The sequence below is a fragment of the Bufo bufo genome, chromosome 6, assembly GCF_905171765.1.
Source record: "Bufo bufo chromosome 6, aBufBuf1.1, whole genome shotgun sequence".
In the NCBI taxonomy this organism is placed as follows: Eukaryota; Metazoa; Chordata; class Amphibia; order Anura; family Bufonidae; genus Bufo; species Bufo bufo.
In genome coordinates, this window is record NC_053394.1 from 393,328,102 (window position 1) to 393,352,671 (window position 24,570).

At 43.9% G+C, this 24,570-nt stretch overlaps 2 protein-coding genes across 2 annotated transcripts in view; both read right to left on the reverse strand.

Moving 5' to 3' along the window:
• LOC121003516 (zinc finger protein 208-like) overlaps nt 1-24,570 on the reverse strand; it is a 2,651,670-nt gene that overhangs the window by 2,168,399 nt on the left and 458,701 nt on the right. The gene's annotated exons all lie outside the window — the stretch shown is intronic.
• The window catches only part of LOC121003537 (zinc finger protein OZF-like), a 1,338,071-nt gene that overhangs the window by 235,560 nt on the left and 1,077,941 nt on the right, over nt 1-24,570 (reverse strand). The gene's annotated exons all lie outside the window — the stretch shown is intronic.

Below are 24,570 nucleotides of genomic sequence, written 5' to 3' on the forward strand. Positions count from 1 at the left end.
TCTCCACGATGGAGATCACATCCTCAAATTAGGCAAGACCCCGCTGTGTGCCGTGCCCCTCATCCATGTGCTGCCCCCCCCCATATGCCCCAAAATATGTCCAATGTCCTCCAGATGCCCCCACCGCTCCTCTTTGTGCTGCCGGCATTGATGGCAGCAGCTCAGGAAAGAAGTCGCTGCCATCAGCAGAGAGTTTAAGCTGTAACTTACAGCTGACACTCTGCTGCAACGGCCGAAATCAGTTCTAACAACGATCTGAGCCGATGACTATTGCAATGCACTGTAAAGCCATCAGGCCCACTGGATGTTCAAGATCCAGATGGGTCTTAATAAATAAAATTAAAAAAGGTAAAAATTAAAAAATGTAATAAGAATAAAATAAAAATGGTCTTTTCTTATATCCGTTCATTTATGTCATAAAAAAATTAAATAAATAAAAAAATACACAAATTTTGTATCGCCGCATCCGTAACGACCTGATCCATAAAAGTATCAGATTACTAATCCTGCACGGAAAAGGCCTTAAAAAAAAATGGATAAAAAAAAAGACAGACAGAAATGCTGTTTTTGTCACCACACGTCCACAAAAAAATATATAACAAGTGATCAAAAAGACATATGTACCCCAAAATAATACCAATAAAAACTACAGCCCATCACTAGAGTTGAGAGGACACCTGGACGTTTGGGTTCGACCGAACTTCACAAAAAAGTTCAAGTTCGGGACCCGAACTTGACCTCGAACCCCATTGAAGTCAATGGGGACCCGAACTTTTGAGCACTAAAATGGCTCTAAAAATTTCATGGAAAGGGTTAGAGGGCTGCAAATGGCATCAAAATGTGGTTAAGAGCATGGCAAGTGGATAGGGAAAGGACTTTAAATAACATAAAATACGTAAAAATAAAAAATAATAATCTTGATCTAGGAGGACGAGGTCCATATGAAGAAGGAGGTTGAGGAGGCGGTGGATGTGGTGGTGTAGGTGGAAGCGGCGGTGAAGGAGGTAGCCTACACTGGTTTTTAGTTAAAAAAAAATTTAAATTTTTTTTTTTAATTAGGGTACACCCCAAAACATTGGGAAATATATTCTGTGATAGCCCCCTCCAGTCGTGCTAAACACACGTTCAGACAATACACTGGCTGCAGAGCAGGCCAGCACCTCCAAGGCGTAAAGGGCAAGCTCGGGCCATGTGCCCAATTTGGAGACCCAGAAGTTGCAGGGGGCAGACCCATCAGTCAGTTTGTGTAGGCGTGTGCACACATACTGCCCCACCATGTCGCACGTCCCCGCGATGTTCACGATCCAATTGGATATCTGCTTAACTTTCGATGTTCTTTTCTGCGCCTACCATGTTGATCACGGTTAGCGGTGAATCAGGGTTGCACACTGGAGAGAGAGCCTGAGAAAGGGATAGCACATCCAAGGGAGATCAATGGATGAAATTTAATTCTGATCGAGCGGAAATGTGGAAGAAGTTATTAAAACTGAAGAATCCAAGGAAAGGAGGGGGCGCGCGGCAATTACCCACTCCCGACTTGGGGAGGTAGTGACGATAAATAACAATACAGGACTCTTAAGATGCCCTGTTATTGGAATGATTAATAACAAATTATAGGGAATGTCACTGGGGTATTTAGAATTTGTTGACTCTAGATAACTTCTGCCTGATCGCATGTCACCGCGATGTCCACGATCCATTTGGATATCTTCTCTATCAACTTTTGATGTTCTTGTCTGAGCCTACCATGTTGATCACGGTTATTGGCAAATAAGGGTTCAGCGCCGGAGAGGGAGCGTGAGAAAGAGAGACCACATCCAAGGGAGGCAATTTTTTTTAAATTAAATATGATCGTCGAGAGGAAAAGTGGGACAAATTATTGAAGCGCAAATGTGGGACAAGTTGTTAAAGTTTAAGCATTGAATGAAAGGAGGGGGCGCGCATCAATTAAAGAAGAATTTTTGAAATTTAATTCCCTGTCACCTATACAGAGCAGGGGTTTTTATACGGCAAAATTGGTAAAATGTCATCTTGTAACAGACGATTTTTTGAAATTTATGTCCCTATCACCTATGCAGAGCAGGGGTTTAATCACGGCAAAAATGGTCAAATGTCACCCGAGAATGTAACAGACAAATTAGTGAAATGTTTTTACCTGTCTACTAGGTACAGCCGGGGTATATCACACCCAAAAAGTGGTGAATTTCACCAGAATATGTAACAGACAAATTTGTGATTTTTTTTTTTTTACCTGTCTACTAGGTATAGCACTGGTATATCACACCCAAAAATTTGTGACTTTCACCAGAAAATGTAACAGACAAAATTAGTGAAATGACATAAAATAAAATATGTACAAATAAAAAAAAAAAAACTTGAGGTGGAGGTCCATATGGAGTAGGAGTTTGAAGAGGCGGTGGACGTAGCGATATAGGTGGAAGCGGCGGTGGAGGAGGACGAGGTAGCCAACACTGGTTTTTAGTTTTAATTATTATTATATTTTTTTTTATTAGGGTACACTTCCAAAGTGTATAATATCCAAAATACAACAATGAGCAATTGCGCTGTAGCATAACAATGGTTGGTTAAGGTCGGTATACATGTCTATTCTGCACAAGGTACGCACTAGTCCTGTGGGATCCATGCCTGGTTCATTTCAATGAACGTGAGCTTGTCCAGATTGGCTGTGGACAGTCGGCTGCGCTTGCCTGTGATAACGCCCCCTGCCATGCTAAACACACGTTCAGACACTGGCTGCAGGGCAGGCCAACACCGCGTAAAGGGCAAGCTCAGGCCATGTGCCCAATTTGGAGACCCAGAAGTTGAAGGGGGCAGACCCGTCATTCAGTATGTGTAGGCGTGTGCACACATACTGCTCCACCATGTTGCTGAAATGCTGCCTCCTGCTAAGAAGTTCCATATCAGCTGGGGGTGCTGGTTGTAATCAGTAATCAGCACAAGTTAGAATGTGGGCAACTCTGCGGTCGTTGCGGAGACACTGCAGCATGTAATCGCTCATTTGTGCCAGGCTGCCCAGAGGAAACGAAAAAGCTGTCCTCTGTGGGAGGTGTATCGTCTGTGTCCTCTGTATCCCTCCAGTCATGCACCAGTGATGGCCATGAGCTGGTTTGGGTGCCACCGTGCTGTGAACACAGTTCATCCTCCTCCTCATCCTCCACCTCGTTATCCTCCAGAACTGTGCCCTGGCTGGACAATTGTGTACCTTGTTTGTGCAGGGACCCACCCTCGGAACCACTTGTGAATGACTGACCGGGAACCCTATGAAATGATCCCTCTTCCTCCTCCTCCTTCTCCTGTGCCATATCCTCTTCCATCATCATCAGCAGCGTTTTTTCAGGGAGGCATAGAAGTGGGATAGGAACGCTGAGAACAGCGTTATCGGCCCTGGCCATGTTGGTGGAGTACTCGAAACAGCGCAACAAGGAACACAGATCTCGCATGGAGGCCCAGTCATGGTGGTGAAGTGGTGCACGTCGCATATGAGGCGGTGAGCGGGAAGGCCGAAGTTACGCTGCAGCGCTGACAGGCGAGCAGCAGCATGGTGAGAACGCCGAAAGCGCGCACAGACGACCCGCACTTTATGCAGCAGCTCTGACATATCAGGGTAATTTTTAAGGAACCTCTGCACCACCAAATTCAGCACATGCGCCAGGCAAGGGATGTGCGTCAAACCAGCTAGTCCCAGAGCTGCTACGAGATTCCGCCCATTATCGCACACCACCAGGCCGGGCTTGAGGCACACTGGCACCAACCACTCATCAGTCTGTTGTTCAAGGCCCGTCCACAGCTCCTGCACGGTGTGGGGTTTGATACGTTTTAAAACTGCCTGCTGTCGTTTACCCCTGGCTGTGCTAAAGTTGGTGGTGAAAGTGTTACGCTGACCGGATGAGGAGCCGGTAGAGGATGAGGAAGCTGAGTAGGAGGAGGAAGCAACAAAAGGCAAACTGAAGCACCCTGCAATCCTCGGTGGTGGAAGGACATGCGCCAAACTGCTATCTGTCTCAGCCCCAGCCGCCACTGCATTTACCCAGTGTGCTGTTATGGAGATATAACGTCCCTGACCGTGCTTACTGGTCCACGTATCCGTAGTTAGGTAGACCTTGTCATAGATGGCGTTGTGCAGTGCAGGGAAGGGATGGCACGCCTGGAAAAGTAGTAGTGGCGGCTGGGCACGACGTACTGTGGGACAGCCACCGCCATAAGGCTTTTAAAACTCTCCGTCTCCACCAGACGGAATGACAGCATTTCAAAGGACAGTAATTTTGAAATGCTGGCATTCAGGGCCAGGGATCGCGGGTGGGTAGAGGGGTACTTCCTTTTCCGCTCCAGTGTTTGGGAGATGGAGAGCTGAACGATTCCATGGGACATTGTGGAGATGCTTGGCGACTCAGGTGGTGGTATTGCTGGCAGATCCTCTGTTTGCGGAGTGGCAGGTGCCACTGTCACTCCAGAGGTGGATGAAGAGGCCGAGACTGCAGCAGAAGAGGAAGCAGGAGGAGCCAGAGATCTTTCTTGGTTTTTGAGGTGTCTACTCCACTGCAGCTCGTGCTTTGCACTTAGATGCCTGGTCATGCAGGTTGTGCTCAGGTTGAGAACATTTATGCCTCGCTTCAGGCTCTGATCGCACACAGTGCAAACCACTCGTGTCTTGTCGTCAGCACATTGTCTGAAGAACTGCCACGCCAGGGAACTCCTTGGAGCTGGCTTTGGTGTGCTCGGTCCCTTGCTGCGGTGGGCAGTAGCAGGCTTACTGTCTAGGGGACAGCCGCTCCGCTTTTGCACCCAGCTCCTTCTTCTGCTGTGCTGGTGGCTCTGTGCGACCACCGCCTCTTCCTCTGAACTACACAGGTCACTCGCATGACCTTGATTCCATGTGGAGTCGAGGACCTCATCGTCCTCCACATCATCTTCCACCCAGTCTTCACCCCTGCCCTCCTTGTCTGTCTGCACACTTTCAAAAGCCACAGCAGTTGGCACCTGTGTTTCGTCATCATCTGAGACGTGTTGCGGTGGTCCTCCCATGTACTCAACTTGAAACACAAGTGGTTGGGCATCGGTGCACTCAATATCTTCCACTTCTGGGGCAGGGCTAGGTGGATGACCCTGGGAGACCCTGCTAGCAGAGTCATCAAAAAGCAGAAGAGACTGCTGCATGACTTGGGGCCCCGACTGCTTGGCTGATTTGCAAGGGGGTGAGGTGAAAGACTGATGGACATCGGCTGCAGGTGACAACTCTGATCTTTCAGCAGGAGACTGGGTGGGAGACAATGTAAAGGAACTGGAGGCACTGTCAGCAACCCAATCTACTATCGCCTGTACTTGTTCTGGCCTCACCATTCGTAGATCCGCATTAGGCCCGACCAAATACCGCTGAAGGTTCTGTCACCTACTCGCACCTGAAGAAGGTGTTTCACTTGTGCGTGTGGGTGGCACAGATCGACCATGTCCTCTCCCTGCAACAGGAGTTCCACCAGCAGCACCACGACCGGGGCCACGTCCCTTATTTGATGCTCTCCTCATATTAAGATTTTTGCCCTAAATGGGTGTTTTTTTTATACCAGAATAGCACAGCAGTATCGAAAGCGTGTATCTCACACTGACAGATACAGACAAGGCCGCAAATTAAGTATTTTGCCCAAAAATGTTGTTTTTTTAATAACAGAAAATGATTGCTGTATTTCTAGCTTAAATTGCATATTGACTAATGCCGCAAAGGCCACAGATGTAGGGTCTTGCCAAAAATGGGTGATTTTTTTAAACCCAGAATATAATTGCAGTAGTTCAAGCTTCTATTTGACTGTCACAAATGCACATATGCTGTGCTGTTGCACAGAACTTGCAAAAAAAATGGCCGCCACCGCCCACCTAACTAACAGACGGATAAAAGTTATTTTTCTGGATCACTGGGCTCAGGGCAGGGTAAAATTGTGCACTGCACCCACAAAACAAAATCTAGTAGTTAAACAAGCACTTCTGATTAAAGATTCTGTCCTATTCTCTCCCTCACAGCAGCAGCATCCCATACCTACACTAATCAGAGCAGAGTGACGTGCAGTGCTACGTGACTCCAGCTTATATAGAGGCTGGGTCACATGCTGCATTGGCCAATTACAGCCATGCCATTAGTAGGCATGGCTGTGATGGCTTCTAAGGTCACACAGTTAAACGCTTGTTAATTGGCTGCTCTGCAGCCTTTCAAAAAGCGCCATAAAACTTTTACTGAAATGTTCGGGTCCGGGGTCCAAAAATCCTAAAGTTCGGTACAAACCCAAACTTTACAGTTCAGGTTCGCTCAACCCTACCCATCACGCAAAAAACAAGCCCCCAAACAGCTACGTTGGTGAAAAAATTAAAAAGTTATGGACTTTAGTATATGGTGATGCAACATATCATTAATTTTTAACACAAATGTGATTTTATTGCTAAAAAAAGTTGTAAAACATAATTAAAAAAATACATAAATTTGGTATCGCCATAACTGTATCAACCCTCAGAATAAAATAATCATATAATATTTACCACAAGAGGAACCCTATAAAAAAAAAAAACACTGACAGAATTGTCATTTTTGACCACTTCACCTCCACACAAAATAGTATAAAAAAAGGATCATCGAGACATATGTACCCCAAAACGATACCAATAAAAACTACAGCCCCTCTCACAAAAAACAAGCCCCCAAACAGCTACATTGGTGAAAAAATACAAATGTTATGCGCCCTAAACTAATTTCAGCAAATTACATGTTAGAAAACCTTCTGAATGCTGCCATGCCCCCAAACAGCGGTTTATGACCACGTATGAGGTGTTGCCGTATTCAGTAAAAAATGCATAACAAATTTTGGGGTGCATTTTCTCCTGTTACCCTTTGTGAAATTAAAAAAAAATTGTGGACAAAGCAACTTTATATTGGAAATAAAAGTAAATTTTTCATATTCACAGCCATGTGTTTCTAAATTCTATGAAACGCTTGTTAGGTCAAAGCATTCACTTCACCACTAAATTTATTCCTTGAGCGGGGTAGTTTCCAAAATGGGGTCACTTTTTGGGGTTTTATTTCTAGGGGTACCTCAGGGTCTCTTCAAATTTGACATGGCACCTGAAAACCATTCCAGCAAAATCTGCCCTCTGTTAACAATATGCCGCTCCTTTCTGTCTGCACCCTGCCATGCGCCCATACTGCAGGTTACGACCACACGTGGGGTGTTTCTGTAAACTTCAGAATCAAGGTAATGAATATTGAGGTTTCTTCGGCTCTTAACCCTTGCTGTGTTACAGGAAAATTGGATTTAAATGGATAATCTGCCCCAAAAAATGAAATTTTAAAATGTCCCCTCCGTTTTGCTTTAATTCTTGTGGAACACCTAAAGGGTTAATAAAGTTTGTAAAATTAGTTTTGAATAACTTGAGGGGTGTAGTTTCTAAAATGTGGTAATTTATGGGTGGTTTCTACTGTGTAAGCCCCACAAAGTTACTTCATAACTGAACTAGTCCTTAAAAAAGTGGGTTTTGGAATATTTGTTAAAAATTTTAAAATGAGCTTCTAAACTTCTAAGCCTAAAAAAATAAAATGACAATTACAAAATGATGCAAACAAAGTAGACATATGTGGCATGTAAAATGATAACTATTGTGGTGATGTGTACAGTGCTGGAAGGTGTGTAATGTCCCACCCAGATACCTTAGCAGGGTGAGATGACTGAAATCCAGGAAGTTGCAGTAGTCTCAGCAAAGTATAGTTTGCTGAGACAGTTTGGTACACATGTTCTTCTGGGCTGAATTTTATTTGGATTGGCGGATAGGTTTGGTAGTGGGATTTGCCAATCCACACCGTTACAGTACGCGTGTTCCCTTTGCCCTGAGGTGATCGCAGGTGAAGCCTGCTGTAATCAGGATGGCATAAAGCACTTCCGAGTATGTAACTCTGCAAGAGAGAGTGATTTGGAACAGAGATCTGCAGAGGCTCTGAGTGGTCTTAGCCAGGAAGGTTGGGGGGCCACGAGGCTACGGGATAGCCCGAAGTTTGGGGGACCCAGCGATGCTGGTGGAGCGAAGGAAGCACGGCCAGAGTCAGGATTACTACTGGGCCATAATCCCCCAAAAGGTACTGGATTTGTCACAGCTTGGAGGCTGTTGGACTGTTTGGCCGCATTTGATTTCCGTGTGTGAACAGGGCTCTTTAGAAGAGTCAGGGATATGTTATTTTGTATTAGCAAGTGCCTAGACGGGCAGGTGTTTTTTTAGTATCATTTATGTTTGTGCTGATGCCAAATAAAAGCGTTGTTTGGACCTTAATCCTTGTGTCGTGAAGTAGTATGTGGTTGCGACCCCCTGAAAGAAAAGCGATCCATTATACTATTTTATGAAGTATCACTACTATGTCAGCCCCAGTTACAGGAGAAATCAACAGTGAAAAAAAAAAGAAAAAGTGAAGTAAATGTCCCCCAGAGGTCTTGTATGACCTTATGGGGGAAGAAAAGTGTAAAATAAAAAATAAAAAAAAAGTGTTGAAAAAATAAAATAGAAAAAAGGTTTCACATGTAAAAAAAAAAAAATTCCAAAAGTAAGAAATAAAAAAAAAGTTAAAAATAGAAAAAATAAAATAGACATATTTGGTATTGCCGCGTCCGTAAAAAACAGCTCTATAAAAATATCACATGAGCTAACCCCTCAGGTGAACACCGTAAAAAAAAAAAAAAAAAAAACTGTGTCAAAACAAGCAATTTTTGTCACCTTACATCACAAAAGGTGCAACACCAAGTGATCAAAAACGCGTATGTCCCACAAAATGGTACCAATAAAACCGTCACCTCATCCCGCAAAAAATGAGCCCCTCTTAAAAAATAAAAAAACTATAGTTCTCAGAACATGGACACATTAAAACATCATTTTTTTGTTTCAAAAATGCTATTATTGTGTAAAACTTTAATAAATAAGAAAAAGTATACATATTAGGTATCGCCACGTCCGTAACAATCTGCTCTATAAAAATGGCACTTGACTGAACCCCTCAGGTGAACGCTGTAAAAATAAATAAATAGAAACTGTGCTAAAACAACCAATTTTTTGGTCACCTTGCCCCATAAAGTATTATAATGAATGATAAAAAAATCATATGTACCCAAAAATAGTAGCAATTAAACTGGCACCTTATCCCCTAGATTCCAAAATGGGATCACTTCTTGGGAGTTTCTACGGTAAGGGTGCATCAGGGGACTTTAAATGGGACATGGCATCTAAAAACCATGTGGAGTTCCTTTTCTTCTGTGCCCTGCCGTGTGCCCATACAGCAGTTTATGACCACATGTGGGGTGTTTCTGTAAACCGCAGAATCTGGGTAATAAATATTGAGTTTTGTTTGGCTGTTAACCATCGATGTGTTAAAGAAAAAAATTGATTAAAATGGAAAATCTGCCAAAAAAGTGAAATTTAAAAATTTGATCTCCATTTTCCTTTAATTCTTGTGGAACGCCTAAAGGGTTAACAAAGTTTGTAAAATCGGTTTTGAATACCTTGAGGGGTGTTGTTTCTACAATGGGGTCATTTATAGGAGTATCCACTATGTAGGCCCCACAAAGTGACTTCAGACCTGAACTGGTCCTTAAAAAGTGGGTTTTGGCAATTTTCTTAAAAATTGGAAGAATTGCTTCTAAACTTCTAAGCCTTCTAACGTCCTAAAAAAATAAAATGACATTTCCAAAATGATGCCAACATAAAGTATACATATGGGGAATGTTAAGTAATAAATATTTTATGAGGTATCACTTTCTGTTTTAAAAGCAGAGAAATTAAAATTTAGAAAATTGCGAATTTTTCTATATTTTTGGTAAATTTGGGATTTTTTCATAAATAAAAGGTGAAATATTTTGACTCAAATTTATGACTATCATGAAGTACAATGTGTCACGAGAAAACAATCTCTGAATGACTTGGATAAGTAAAGGCGTTCCAAAGTTATTACCACATAAAGGGAGATATGTCAGTTTTGCAAAATTAGGCCTGGTCAGGAAGGGGGCAAATGGCCCAGATGGGAAGTGGTTAACAAACGCTGCACGACTAGATTTATCGCATGCATCATTCAGGGAGCATGTGTTATTTCTCCCAAACACAAGCAGCCACAATGTTCCTGCAATTGTCTCTGACCACCTTGCCCAGTTGGAGTTAGGTGAGGAGACAGCCAGCGCGGTTGTTTGCTGCTTGATGCCCTTTAGAAAGTATTTGGCTATGTGGCTACTATCACCCAGGGAGATCAGCTCTAAAACGGCATGGCAACGCTTCACATGATAGGAAGAAGGGGGAGAGGGAGCGATGTTCTGCCCTGCTTCTGTTTGGGACAGGAGGATATCCATGGAGGAGGCCGATAAGTGCCTGGTGTCGGAACAAACGTGGAGGTGTCAATAGGACCTGGCCTTCTTGCTACAGTGCTGCCTCGCTGCAAAAAACATTGATCTAATGGGCTGTGAAAGGCATGAACTGTTCCAGTCCGTAACCGTTGCTCCAGGTGTCCATTGTGTGCACCTTGCTGCACAGCTAGAATTGCAAGGAGTGGCCTACATTCACCGCCACTTGAGAGTACAAAGCAGGGATGGCTTTTTAAAATAAAATGCTAGCTAGATAACTTCTAGTGAGGCTGAGCACATGCCATTAGCCCCCTAAAGGCAACAGAATCCACAAAGTGATACCACAGACACTGAACCACCAGTAACCTGTGCAAGCAGAGTGGTTTCTTGGCCACACATTCCATTATTGATGGCTGATGGTGGGACAGAATAGGAGGAGGCATAGTCTGAGCAGGAGAAGCAGTAACTGATGAGGACTTGGACACAGTACTGCACGTGGATGCCGCCTGGCTGCCACAAAGGAGACCGGGAGAAGGAGGAATCTCTTGTTGTGGTAGCTGGCAGACACCTCTGTCACTCCCATGGCTTATTGTAATCTGGCAGATCTTGCACAGGGCATTGCTTTTGTTTTCCAGCACCGTAGAGAAAAACTGCCAGACAGGAGATACTTGCACACTCCACACAGAGCTAGCTGCAGCCGGGCTGGTTTTAGGTCTGGCCTGTTTTCAGCCTGCGACCACAGTATCATCAACATCACCAGTTCCCAAGCTGACAATACTAGAAGCAGATCTGGACCTGGCAGGTTTTGGGAGGTTCTAACTGTATGTTGCCTTCACTCTGTATTGCTGCCGCTGCCACCATCCTCTTCCTCTGATGTTACCATCTTCTCAGCACCTGGATCTGGCTCTTAGATCCTGTCCAACACACAATCATTGTTATAGTCCTCAACCTCCCACCATGAAAACTATGATATGTCATCATGGGTTTCCTTGCCCCCTCCAGATTACCTGCTTTATATTTGCCTTCAGATCCAATGCTGCTACCACTGCCCCTACCACCACCAGTGCAGCTACAGGTGCGACTACTCCTACCACCACAAACACAGCTATGTATGGGGTGCCCCTCCTCCCCCAAATCTCCGCCTCATGGTAGTCTAAACGCTGAGCCAGAGCCATCTAGTCCACAATTCCATCCTGTGTGTCCTCAATAATATTAGGAGCCAGGGAGAACTGTGGCCAACTACTACTACTCCTGGCAGGTACTGATACTGCTGGTACTAATATCAGTGGTAAAACAATGAAAACTCTGTACTAAAATGTCTTTGAAACACACAGTCTGATGTACGAATATGTCCACTAACACAATATAACAATGCAGCGTTTGTTGTAAATTGTCTTTGAACTATGTGTTTAATAATATGCAGGGCTCCAGACTAAAGAAAATATCATACCTGAAAAATTTAGGAGCAAAATTTTAAATACATATAATATAGCTGGGATGCTTAGGAGCATGGGGTTTTCTAAGCTACAGCCCACGCAGTTAAAGGGGTTGTGCACTCATTTCCATGACCTGTCAGACTAGTCAGATTCACGTTGGTAATCCCTAGGTGCTGGGTCCTGGCTCATTTGCTTCCCGGCCTCCGCTGCTTATCTTGGGTTTCTCTATGAAAACATTAGACTGCAGTGCCATCAAGACAATCTCTGGCCACGGTGGAGATCTGCTTCCCTTGCATCACATGACCATTTAACATAATGCAAGGGAAGTAGACAGGAGTCCATGGGTGCAGCCACTGGCATCTAATGTGTATGAGGACCTTAGTCCTGAAGAGGGGCGTCACCCGATACAGCGACTGTGACCGGACTATCAGACAAGGCAGAGGGCGGCTATGGCTGTGACTGGACTATCAGATAGGGCAGAGGGCGGCTATGGCTGTGACTGGACTATCAGATACGGCAGAGGGCGGCTATGGCTGTGACTGGACTATCAGATACGGCAGAGGGCGGCTATGGCAGTGACTGGACCATCAGATACGGCAGAGGGCGGCTATGGCTGTGACTGGACTATCAGATACGGCAGAGGGCTTACTGTAGGGACTGTCACCAGGTCCCCAAACACAGCGAACACTCCTGACGGAACGTCACCTCCGCCCCACTGCCGTATCCAGCACAGTAGGGGTTGTCAGAGAAAACTCCAGTGGGACACTTTACGTAGCACTGTGGCCCCTTGGGTCTATGGACTGGTGTGAGAAAACCCCTTCTTTGCTGTAACACATGGCAGTTATGATGCACCCAGGATTGTAAAGGGGTACTATAAAATAAAAATACACTTTATAAGATATAGTAAAATACAAATAAAATAAAAAAAAAGTTAAATCTCCAGGAGAGCAGCCTCTGCAGTACATGATCTAAACCTGGAGATCACACCGCTGTCTTGTGGGAGGTTTCACAGGATCCATCCATCTTCAGCTACAAGGCAGACTTACTATGTAACCTCAGCGCTGAAGGTTCAAACCACTGTGTCAGAGCATGAAATCTAAGCTGAGCGGCTTCAGGACATATTTCAGGGCAGAGGAGACAGAGATTCCATTAAAAAGAGCCCAGCCTCTGCTCGTCAGTCTCGTTACCTGGTATGTGGAGGCCGCATCGTGCTCGGCAGAGGCACAGTCCTGAGGCAATGCATCAAGTCGTGTCAGGGGGAGCATTCCACTATACATGGATTATAATACACGGCGCAGAGTGAACACAGTGTACGGGCGGCTCTGACGAATCAGTGGGAGGACCTCTCCTCACCTACCAGACCAGCAGATTGTAGTTCGCGGGTTAGAACTGGCAGCCAATGGCGAAGTGGGTAGGCGGGTTTTTCTCCTGACACTAGAGCGTGTCGGCTAAGTGTAAAAGGAACCACAGAAGAAAAAGCCGGCGCGCAGCAGACGCCTTGAAATCTTTTTTTTTTCTTTTCTTAAAGAGACAGAGCAGCAGAGGGTTTAGGCACTAATGGCTTTGTAGTCTTGTCGACATTTTCTAATTCTAAGTTGCATTGGCGACCATTTTGGTCGCCATCTGGAGCACTGATATGGATATAAAACTGGTGTTGTTGCTGTAACATGTTTGTGCTATAATGCAACGTGTTTAACCCTTTGAGGACCTTGTGATTTTCAGTTTTTCTGCTTTTATTTTTCACTCCCTGCCTTTCTAGGGCCATAACTTTTTTATTTTTTCGTTCATATAGCCTTAAGAGGGCTTATTTTTTGTAGGAAAAGTTGCGCTTTCCAATTCCACCATTTAATATTGCACCCAGTATAGTGGGGAGCTGGAAAAAAATTCCAAATGGGCTGAAATTCGAATAAAAAAAAATTAACGCCTGTCTGCACTGTAGAATCCAATAGATAAACCCACGCACTCTACCAACTGAGCCACTACACCTTCTTATCAAGGAGACCGAATAAACCTGGTTTACCAACTCTAAGGCTGGGTGGGCTCAGGCTGTCTGAATGATAGCCCTCCCTGCCCCCTGATCAGACAATCATCAGAAGTGAGCATACATGGCTGAAGAGCAGATGTGATGTCACGAAAAGCCGGGGTGGGGGCCCAGCCTTGGAGGCAGGAAATCAGAAAATTAAGCGCAGAGCAGGCTGCCAGACAAGCTGAACAAGTGAGGTGGGACAACAACTAAGCACAGTTTCAGCATCCCCTCACTCCCTTAATACTTTCCCTAGAGGAATTCCCTCTCTGTAGTGTTCCTATCACACTATGTTACTGACTTGTGTCTATAATCGTTCTGTGTCAGACTCTGCCCCTTCCCCACGTCCTCCCAGTGTCATGTTATCCACAGTCCTCTACCTTCTTCATGGTTTTCCCTGCTAATACTAACATTAATCCCTTCAGGACCCTGCCATTTTTCACCTTAAGGATCAGGCCGTTTTTTTTGGAAATCTGACATGTCACTTTATGTGATAATAACTTTTGTAACGCTTTAACTTACCTAAGCCATTCTGAGACTGTTTTCTAATGATACATTGTACTTCATGATAGTGGTAAATTTCAGACAATATTTTTCATTTTTATTTAAAATAAAATATACCAAATTTAAAATAAAATAAAAATTAAATTCGCAACTTTCCAAATTTCAATTTCTCGGCTTTTAAAACATATAGTGAACTGAGAACTCATATAATAGTTATTATTTTACATTCCCCATATGTCTACTTTATGTTTGGATCATTTTGTGAATGCCATTTTATTTTTTGGGGACGTTAGAAGGCCAAGGTTAGTAGCAAATCCATTGCTTCTTAAGGATCGGGCTCATTTTCACCTTCAGGACCAGGCCATTTTTTGCAAATCTGACCAGTGTCACTTTATGTGGTGATAACTTTAAAACGCTTTGACTTATCCAGGCCATTCTGATATTGTTTTTTCATCACATATTGTACTTCATGACACTGGTAAAATGGAGTAAAAAAATTCATTTTTATTTATAAAAAAAATACCAAATTTACCAAAAATGTTGGTTTCAATTTTTCTACTTGTATAATACATAGTAATACCTACAAAAATAGTTATTACTTTACATTCCCCATATGTCTACTTCATGTTTGGGTCATTTTGGGAATTATATTTTATTTTTTGGGGATGTTACAAGGCTTAGAAGTTTAGAAGCAAATCTTGAAATTTTCTAGAAATTTTCAAAAACCCACTTTTTAAAGGACCAGTTCAGATCTGAAGTCACTTTGTGAGGCTTACATAATAGAAACTGATTTTACAAACGTCGTTCACCCTTTAGGTGGTCCACAAGAGTTAATGGCAAATGGAGATAAAATTTTAATTTTTTTGGCAAATTTTCCATTTTAATCCATTTTTTTCCAGTAACAAAGCAAGGGTTAACAGCCAAACAAAACTCAATATTTATTGCCCTGATTCTGTAGTTTGCATAAACACCCCATATGTGGCCGTAAACTACTGTACGGGCACACGGCAGGGCGTAGAGGGAAAGGTACGCAGTGTGGTTTTTGGAAGGCAGATTTTGCTGGACTGGTTTATTTACACCATGTCCCATTTGAAGCCCCCCTGATGCACCCCTAGAGTAGAAACTCCATAAAAGTGACCCCATTTTGGAAACTACATGATAAGGTGGCAGTTTTGTTGGGACTATTTTTAGGGTACATATGATTTTTGGTTGCTCTATATTACATTTTTGTGAGGCAAGGTTACCAAAAATAGAAATTCTGAAATTTCATCTCCATTTGCCATAAACTGTTGAGGAACACCTAAAGGGTTAATAAAAGTTTGTAAAATCAGTTTTGAATACCTTGAGGGGTGTAGTTTCTTAGATGGAGTCACTTTTATGGAGTTTCTACTCTAGGGGGGCATCAGGATGTTCTTCAAATGGGACATGGTGCCAAAAAAAAGGCCATCAAAATCTGCCTTCCAGAAACCATACGGCGTTCCTCTGCGCCCTGCCATTTGGTCATACAGCAGTTTACGTCCACATATGGGGTGTTTCTGTAAACTGCAGAATCAGGCTAATAAATATTACGTTTTGTTTGGCTGTTAACCCTTGCTTTGTTACTGAAAAAAACGATTTAAAATGGAAAATTTGCCAAAAAAATAGCTATTTTGGCACAGTTTTTATTTTATTTTTTTAACCGTGTTCATCTGAGGGGTTAGGTCATGGGGTATTTTTATAGAGCAGATTCTTACGGACACGGCAATACCTAATATGTCTACTTTTTATTTATTTAGGTTATACACTATATTATCCTTTTATAAACAAAAAATTTTTTTTAATGTCTCCATAGTCTAAGAGTCAGTTTTTTTTTTAGTTTTTAGCTTATTATCTCAGTTAGGGGCTCATTTTTTGCAGGATGAGAGCCCGGTTTTATTGGCACTATTTTGGGGGGCATAGGACTTTTTGATCGCTTGCTATTACACTTTTTGTGATGTAAGGTGACAAAAAAATACCTTTTTTTTGCACAGTTTTTATTTTATTTTTTTGACCGTGCTCATCTGAGGGGTTAGGTCATGGGGTATTTTTATAGAGCAGATTCTTACGGATGCGGCGATACCTAATATGTCTACCTTTTTTTTATTTATTTTAGTTTTGTTTTAGTGTCTCAAGTCTGAGAACCATAGTTTTTTTCCGATTGTCAGTGGCTAAATGGAATTAAAATTGGGGAAGGGGAATATAAATTTAGTGCTCCATGGAAGTGTGGTATTCCCTGAAGCAACCGTCAATGCAGAGGCCCGGATGATCGGGGCACGTGTCACATTGAGTAGTGGTGTCCTTTCGTATCCCCCTCCTGTAACACACTCTGCACTTTTTTGGGGACCGTCCCTTCTTTCAAGTATGGGGGACCACACCTGGTTGGTGACGATCCGGGCGCCTTCAGTTCCCGAGGTACTCCGGCCTGCTCTTTACCGGTCAGAAAAGATCAGGGCCTTGACGACTGCCTCATAGAACTGCAGGAATTTCCCTGTGTTGCCAGCGCTCCGGGACAGCACAAAAGAGTTGTACAAGGCAAACTGTACCAAGTAGACCGCAACTTTTTTGTACCATGCCCGGGTTTTGCGCATGGCATTATATGGCTTAAGGACTTGATCAGAGAGATCAACTCCTCCCATATACCGATTGTAGTTGACGATACAATCGGGCTTGAGGACCGTTGCCGCGGTACCTCGCACAGGGACTGGGGTGATGCAGTTACCGTGAATTGTGGACAGTACAAGGACATCCCTCTTGTCCTTATATCTGACCAGCAACAGGTTTCTAGGGCACGGTAAGAGCACGGGTCTCACCCCTGGGAATAGGTACCTGGAGGGGGTGGGTAGGAAGGCCGTGTTGATTTTTCCGCACGGTCCCACAAGCGGACGTGGATCTGGTGGCGAGGGACTGGAACAAGGGGATACTAGTATAAAAGTTATCCACGTACAGGTGGTAACTTTTATCTTGCAGTGGGTGCATAAGGTCCCACGCAAGTTTCCCGCTAACACCCAGAGTGGGGGGACATTCTGGGGGTTGAATATGGGAATCTCGCCCCTCGTACACACGAAAGTTGTGTGTGTACCCTGAGGTACTCTCACAAAGTTTGTACAGCTTCACGCCATACCTCGCCCGGTTAGAGGGAACATACTGGCGGAAAAGGAGTCTCCCCTTGAAAGCAATGAGAGACTCATCAACCACGACCTCCTTTCCAGGTACTTAGGCCTCCAAAAAATGAATGCAGGCATTTCTGGATGGCCTCAAACCGGGTACGTGTCATGGCCGTACTGTAAAGTGGGGTCTGGTAGAGGACGTCCCCACTTCAGTAATGCCTGACACAGTTTTTTTTTTACTAGGCCCATGTGCAGAACGAGGCCCCAAAACATCCTCATCTCAGCTGCACTGACCGGAGTCCAGCCACCGGCCCTAGCCAAAAAGGAGCCTGGGTGTTGAGCAATGAACTGGCGTACAGGTTTGTTTGCTCCACCAGATTCACAAAGTGGTCAATGAAATGAGACTAAAATAGTCATATTTAGTGAAGCCCATTGTGGGAATCTGGATTCCTGCTTGGCCAACAAAATCAGGAATCACAGGCTCAAAATACTCTGGGGTACACCAGACAAGTTCACCGGTAGGGGGCTCAGGTGGACTTATCTGGTGGGCCGAAAATCTAGTACGCGCACTGTGAAACAAACAGTGTGCATCAAACTAAGCACGGCAAGAGCTGTGTGGAGATAGTGGAGATAGTCAGGCAGCCACAAGTGAAGATTGCCCCCTAGTGGTCTCACAAAAATACTTAGATCACTACAAATGACAAGGCATACATGGCTGATATTTTTAATCACGTCAGTTCTAGTTTAGAAATTTTAAGGACAAGTAATAAATGTTAATTTTTAGCACTTTAATAATACGTGTCAACCCAGAGACAATTACTGGTCCTAGTGACCAATTGTAAATAACCAGAAAATCTAGTACGAGCCCCAGAGCTGCTCGTACTAGTGTGGGCCACAGGGTCCCTAGCATGGCGGTCCCCTAGCTCCACCTGGCGGCGTCTCTGCCGCCTTGGGGGCTCATCATCATCGCTATATAATCAGGAGGACGCGGATGACAAAAGGAAAGTGGGGTCATCCTCGTCCTCACTGGGGCTCTCGGAGTCGGAGGCAAGCAGGGCGTATCCCTCCTCGGCCGTGAACGTCTGGCGTGCCATATGGAAGTGTGTGTGTGTGGGGGACGGGTGTTCACGGACTTTTCCCTAAAACTAACAGAAGAAAAATAATAATAATAATAATAATAATAATTCGAAAATGCCCAAAAGTGTAAAAAAAAGAAAAAAAAGATTCAAACTCGCTGATCAGCGGTGGGGTGGGCGATGAGCTAACAGTGGCCGGACGCTAAGAGTGCCAGCCACAGTCAGCGCATGCAAAAAAAAAAGAAACTTGCGCCCCAAAAAAAGTGTGTGTGGGGGCGGGGGGGGCAAGCTGCAGCACCTCTGGGGGGGGTCTAGGGTCACACAGGTGAGTGCTGTGGACCCCAGACACCCAATCCGGTGCTACAACCTAATAAAAAAACTTTTCCCCTAACTCTCCCTTACTATCCCTGCCTAATCTACCTCTCCCTACCTCACCAAAAAACACAAATTTGTGCCTGATGGCACAAAAAAAACCGCACAGCACAGCCAGGCTCCTCTCTCTGCCGCTCCACGGACCGGTATGAGCAGGGAGAGGAGCTCCAGCAATTCAAAACTGCCGCACCACCCGCCCAGCCATAAGCGATCCTGAGAGGTGGCGTGACCGCCACCTCTCAGGTTCGCAGGACGGTGATTGGTGGTGTATTATCACACCACCGATCACCGTCCTATACCGGGTTATCGGGTCACCAGATCCTTCTTCCGATCACGGGGATCGGAAATACACAGGGTGTACAGGTACGCCATGTGTCCTTAAGAACCAGGACATCAGGGCGTACCTGTACGCCCTGTGTCCATAACAGGTTAAGGACCAGTTCAGGTCGGAAGTCACTTTGTGACGCTTACATAACAGAAACCACTCAAAAATTACCCCATTTTAGGAACTACACCTCTCAAGGTATTCAAAACTGTTTTTACAAACTTTATTAACCCTTTAGGTGTTCCACAAGAATTAAAGGAAAATGGAGATGAAATTTCAGAATTGTTTCCAGTAACAAAGCAAGGGTTAACAGGCAAACAAAACTCTATTTATTAACCCGATTCTGTAGTTTACAGAAACACCCCATATGTGGTCGTAAACTGCTGTACGGGCACACGGCAGGGTACAGAAGGAAAGGAGCACCATATGGTTTTTGAAGGGCATATTACACTGGGAGAATTTTAAGTTGCCATGTCACATTTGAACACCCCCTGATGCACCCCTAGAGTAGAAACTCCCAAAAATATTACCCAATTTTGGAAACTATGGGATAAGGTGGCAGTTTTGTTGGTACTATATTAGGGTACATATGACTTTTTGTTATGTAAAGTGACAAACACTTTTTTGACACACTTTAAATTAGGGTTAGTTCATATGGTATTTTATAGAGCAAGTTGTTACGGACGCGGCAAATATATCAACTTTTTCTATATTTTTTTACATTTAACACAATAAAAGCTTTTTTGAAAATAATGTTTTAGTGTCTCCATATTCTTTGGGCGACTCTCATGTAGGGACAAATTTTTTTCAGTATGAGATGACCGTTTCATTGGTACTATTGTAGGGTTCATACGACTTTTTGATCGCTTGGTATTACACTTTTTGTGATGGCTTTTTTTATACCGTTTTAATAATTTTTTTTTACGGTGTTCACCTAAGGGGTTAGTTCATGTGAAATTTTAATAAAGCAGCTTCTTACAGATGCGGCGATACCTAATATGTATACTTTTTTTATTTATTTAAGTTTTACACAATAACAGCATTTTTTAAACAAAACAAATCATGTAGTGTCTCCATAGTCTTAGAGCCATATTTTTTTTTTTTTTGGGCAATTGTCTTAGGTAGGGTATCAGATGACGATTTGATTGGCACTATTTTGGGGTACCTATGACTTTGATTACTTGCTTATACACTTTTTGTGATGTAAGGTGACAAAAATGGCTTTGACACAAATATATATATTTTTACGGAGTTCATCTGAGAGGTTAGGTCATATGGTATTTTATAGAGCAGGTTGTTACGGACATGGCGATACCCAATATGTCACATTTAACACAATAAAAGCATTTTTGAAACAAAAAAAAAAAATGTTTTAGTGTCTCCCTAGTCTAAGAGTCATAGTTTTTTTGTTTTTTGGGCGATTGTCTTAAGTTAGGGACTAATTTTATGCGGGATGAGGTGACGGTTAGATTGGTACTATTTTTGAGGCATGTGCCTTTTTGATCGCTTGGTGTTGCACTTTTAGTGACTTAAGGTCAGTTTTTATTTTATTTTTTTGACGTTCACCTGAGGGGTTAGGTCATGTGATATATTTATAGAGCCGGTCAATATGGACAAGGGGATACCCAATATGTCTTTTTTCCCTATTTTTTACATTTTATTTTTATTTTTTGGGGGGGAAAAGATGCTTTTTTTTTTTCTACTTGAAACTTAACTTTTTTTTTTTGCAAAACTTTTTTTTTAACTTTTTTTTCTACTTTTTTTTTTTCTCCCACTCTGGAACTTAAACTTTTGGGGGTCTGATCCTCTTTACAATGCATTACAATACTTCTGTATTGTAATGCATTGGCTGTAAGTGTATTACACACTATAATACACTTACAGCTTCCTGCCTGTGAGATCCAGGGGGCTGGATCTCAGAGGCTGTCACGGAAGGCAGCCATGATGCCTAATGAAGGCATCGGGCTGCCTTCCCTGCAATCGGGTCTCCGTCACAGCAGGGCGGGGATCCGATGCCCCCCCCCCCCCACCTGGCAGAAAATTGCACGTGCCGAGGCAGCGCTGACCGCAACAACATCAGCGGTTTCCCCGCTACCGGTGTATACAGCAGGGGTCCGGCTATCAGTGACTGCTGGACCCCTGCCGGAGCAGATCAGCACGCCATACATGTACGGCGCAGGTACTTAAGGGGTTAAATGCACTGGCCACTGTTTTCAAGTGATTGATCTGAAACAAATCGAATAAGCTTTGTTTTTGTATGGCAGAACAATTACGTATTAGTTTCAGGGACTCATTGTCTAAAGTTTAGTCAACGAGTCCCTGAAATTAATACCTTCAGAGTAAAGATGAGCAAATTGACTCTAAACTAATCGGATTCAGTAAGAATTTTGCAAAATGTGGTCTGCCATAGAAAAACAAAGATCCCTCCCCACCAGCTGCTCTTCCTGTCTTCTGTATGTCCCTAAACATATCATGCTGCTGAAGATATCATCTCTACATTATCCATTACACTAGAAGAGCAAAGGTTTAGACTGTAGTGTAATGGATAATGTAGAGATGATATCTTCAGCAGCATGATATGTTTAGGGAGATACAGAAGACAAGGAGGAGTAGCTGGTGGGGAGGGAGCTCTCCAGAGGGATCTGATAAATGATGCTGTAATTTTGTAGTTCACAGGATGTCGGCCACACAGGAGAGAGACAGCAAGCCTCAGACTGGAGGTCAGACTAGAGATCACATGACCAGGTATCCATAATCAAAGGTTCAAAATGGATGGATGCATCTGAGCAGCTAGAAAATTGTGCTGATGAAAATAATCCTATATAGCTTTTCCAATAATCAACTTCCAATATTATCAGGGGCGTAGCTGTAAGACAGGGGTGGGGAACCTCTGGCCCACGGGCCGTATGCAGCCTGCGGGACCATTTCCTGTGGCCCCCGGCCCCTTGACAGAACATATTGTGAAAATGCTCATTAGCTTGCGGGAGGCACAGGAAGGTGAGAACAGCGCATTGCTAGCTGTACTCAACTTCCCTGGTCTTCTTCCGGCCCCACGCTGTGTTCTGACACGTACAGTGTCAGGACGTAGTGCATGTACAGTGGGGGAAATAATTATTTGACCCCTCACTGATTTTGTAAGTTTGTCCAATGACAAAGAAATGAAAAGTCTCAGAACAGTATCATTTCAATGGTAGGTTTATTGTAACAGTGGCAGATAGCACATCAAAAGGAAAATCGAAAAAATAACTTTAAATAAAAGATAGCAACTGATTTGCATTTCATTGAGTGAAATAAGTATTTGAACCCTCTAACAAAAAAAGACTTAATACTTGGTGGAAAAACCCTTGTTTGCAAGCACAGAGGTCAAACGTTTCTTGTAATTGATGACCAAGTTTGCGCACATTTTAGGAGGAATGTTGGTCCACTCCTCTTTGCAGATCATCTCTAAATCCCTAAGGTTTCGAGGCTGTCTCTGTGCAACTCTGAGCTTGAGCTCCCTCCATAGGTTTTCGATTGGATTAAGGTCCGGAGACTGACTAGGCCACTCCATGACCTTAATGTGCTTCTTCTTGAGCCACTCCTTTGTTGCCTTTGCTGTATGTTTTGGGTCATTGTCGTGCTGGAACACCCATCCACGACCCATTTTCAGTTTCCTGGCAGAGGGAAGGAGGTTGTCGCTCAGGATTTCACGATACATGGCTCCGTCCATTTTCCCGTTTATGCGAATAAGTTGTCCTGTGCCCTTAGCAGAAAAACACCCCCAAAGCAAAATGTTTCCACCCCCATGCTTGACGGTGGGGACGGTGTTTTGGGGGTCATAGGCAGCATTTTTCTTCCTCCAAACACAGCGAGTTGAGTTAATGCCAAAGAGCTCTATTTTGGTCTCATCAGACCACAGCACCTTCTCCCAGTCACTCTCTGAATCATTCAGGTGTTCATTGGCAAACTTCAGACGGGCCTGCACATGTGCCTTCCTGAGCAGGGGGACCTTGCGAGCCCTGCAGGATTTTAATCCATTGCGGTGTAATGTGTTTCCAATGGTTTTCTTGGTGACTGTGGTCCCTGCTAATTTGAGGTCATTAACTAACTCCTCCCGTGTAGTTCTAGGATGCTTTTTCACCTTTCTCAGAACCATTGACACCCCACGAGGTGAGATCTTGCGTGGAGCCCCAGAGCGAGGTCGATTGATGGTCATTTTGTGCTCCTTCCATTTTCGAACAATCGCACCAACAGTTGTCACCTTCTCTCCCAGCTTCTTGCTAATGGTTTTGTAGCCCATTCCAGCCTTGTGCAGGTCTACAATTTTGTCTCTGACATCCTTGGACAGCTCTTTGGTCTTTCCCATGTTGGAGAGTTTGGAGTCTGCTTGATTGATTGATTCTGTGGACAGGTGTCTTTTATACAGGTGACTAGTTAAGACAGGTGTCCTTAATGAGGGTGACTAATTGAGTAGAAGTGTCTAACCACTCTGTGGGAGCCAGAACTCTTAATGGTTGGTAGGGGTTCAAATACTTATTTCACTCAATGAAATGCAAATCAGTTGCTATCTTTTATTTAAAGTTATTTTTTCGATTTTCCTTTTGATGTGCTATCTGCCACTGTTACAATAAACCTACCATTGAAATGATACTGTTCTGAGACTTTTCATTTCTTTGTCATTGGACAAACTTACAAAATCAGTGAGGGGTCAAATAATTATTTCCCCCACTGTAGATGTGCACTATGACCTGACGCTGTGCGCTGTCAGGTCACAGTACAGCGTGGCGGGAAGAAGACCAGGGAGGGTAAGTGAATCTGCCAAGTGGCAGCGCCGTCCGGAGCTGGAGAGGCAAGTTTATTTTTTTATTATTTATTTTAAATGTCTGATCTGAGGTCTGATGGGGGCTGATCTGAGGCTAGGGTAAGTCTGATCTGAGGCTAGGGAGGGTCTGATGGGGGCTAATCTGAGGCTGGGGCGGTCTGATGGGGGCTGATCTGAGGTTGGTAGGTCTTATAGGGTCTGATCTGAGGCTGGGGGTCTGATCTAAGGCTGGGGAGGGTCTCATGAGGCTAATGTAGACTGGGGGGGTCTGATAGGAGGGTGATTTGAGGCTGATAGAGGTGGGGGGGGGCAGATCTGAGGCTGAGAAAGAGACAAAGGTAGGGACATATGTAAAGAAAGAGGCAGGGACAGTGGCAGGGAGAGCGAAAGCTGGGTGAACCCCTCTTTGGACCCCTCTGGGTTTAGCTTGGCTGCCATTATTACCAAATAAAGAACTAAATATATAACATTCTCAACTTAATAATTAGACTGCTTTATGTGGTCAAAATGGCACCTGTATTATTTGTAATATATAGCGCAGGCGCCA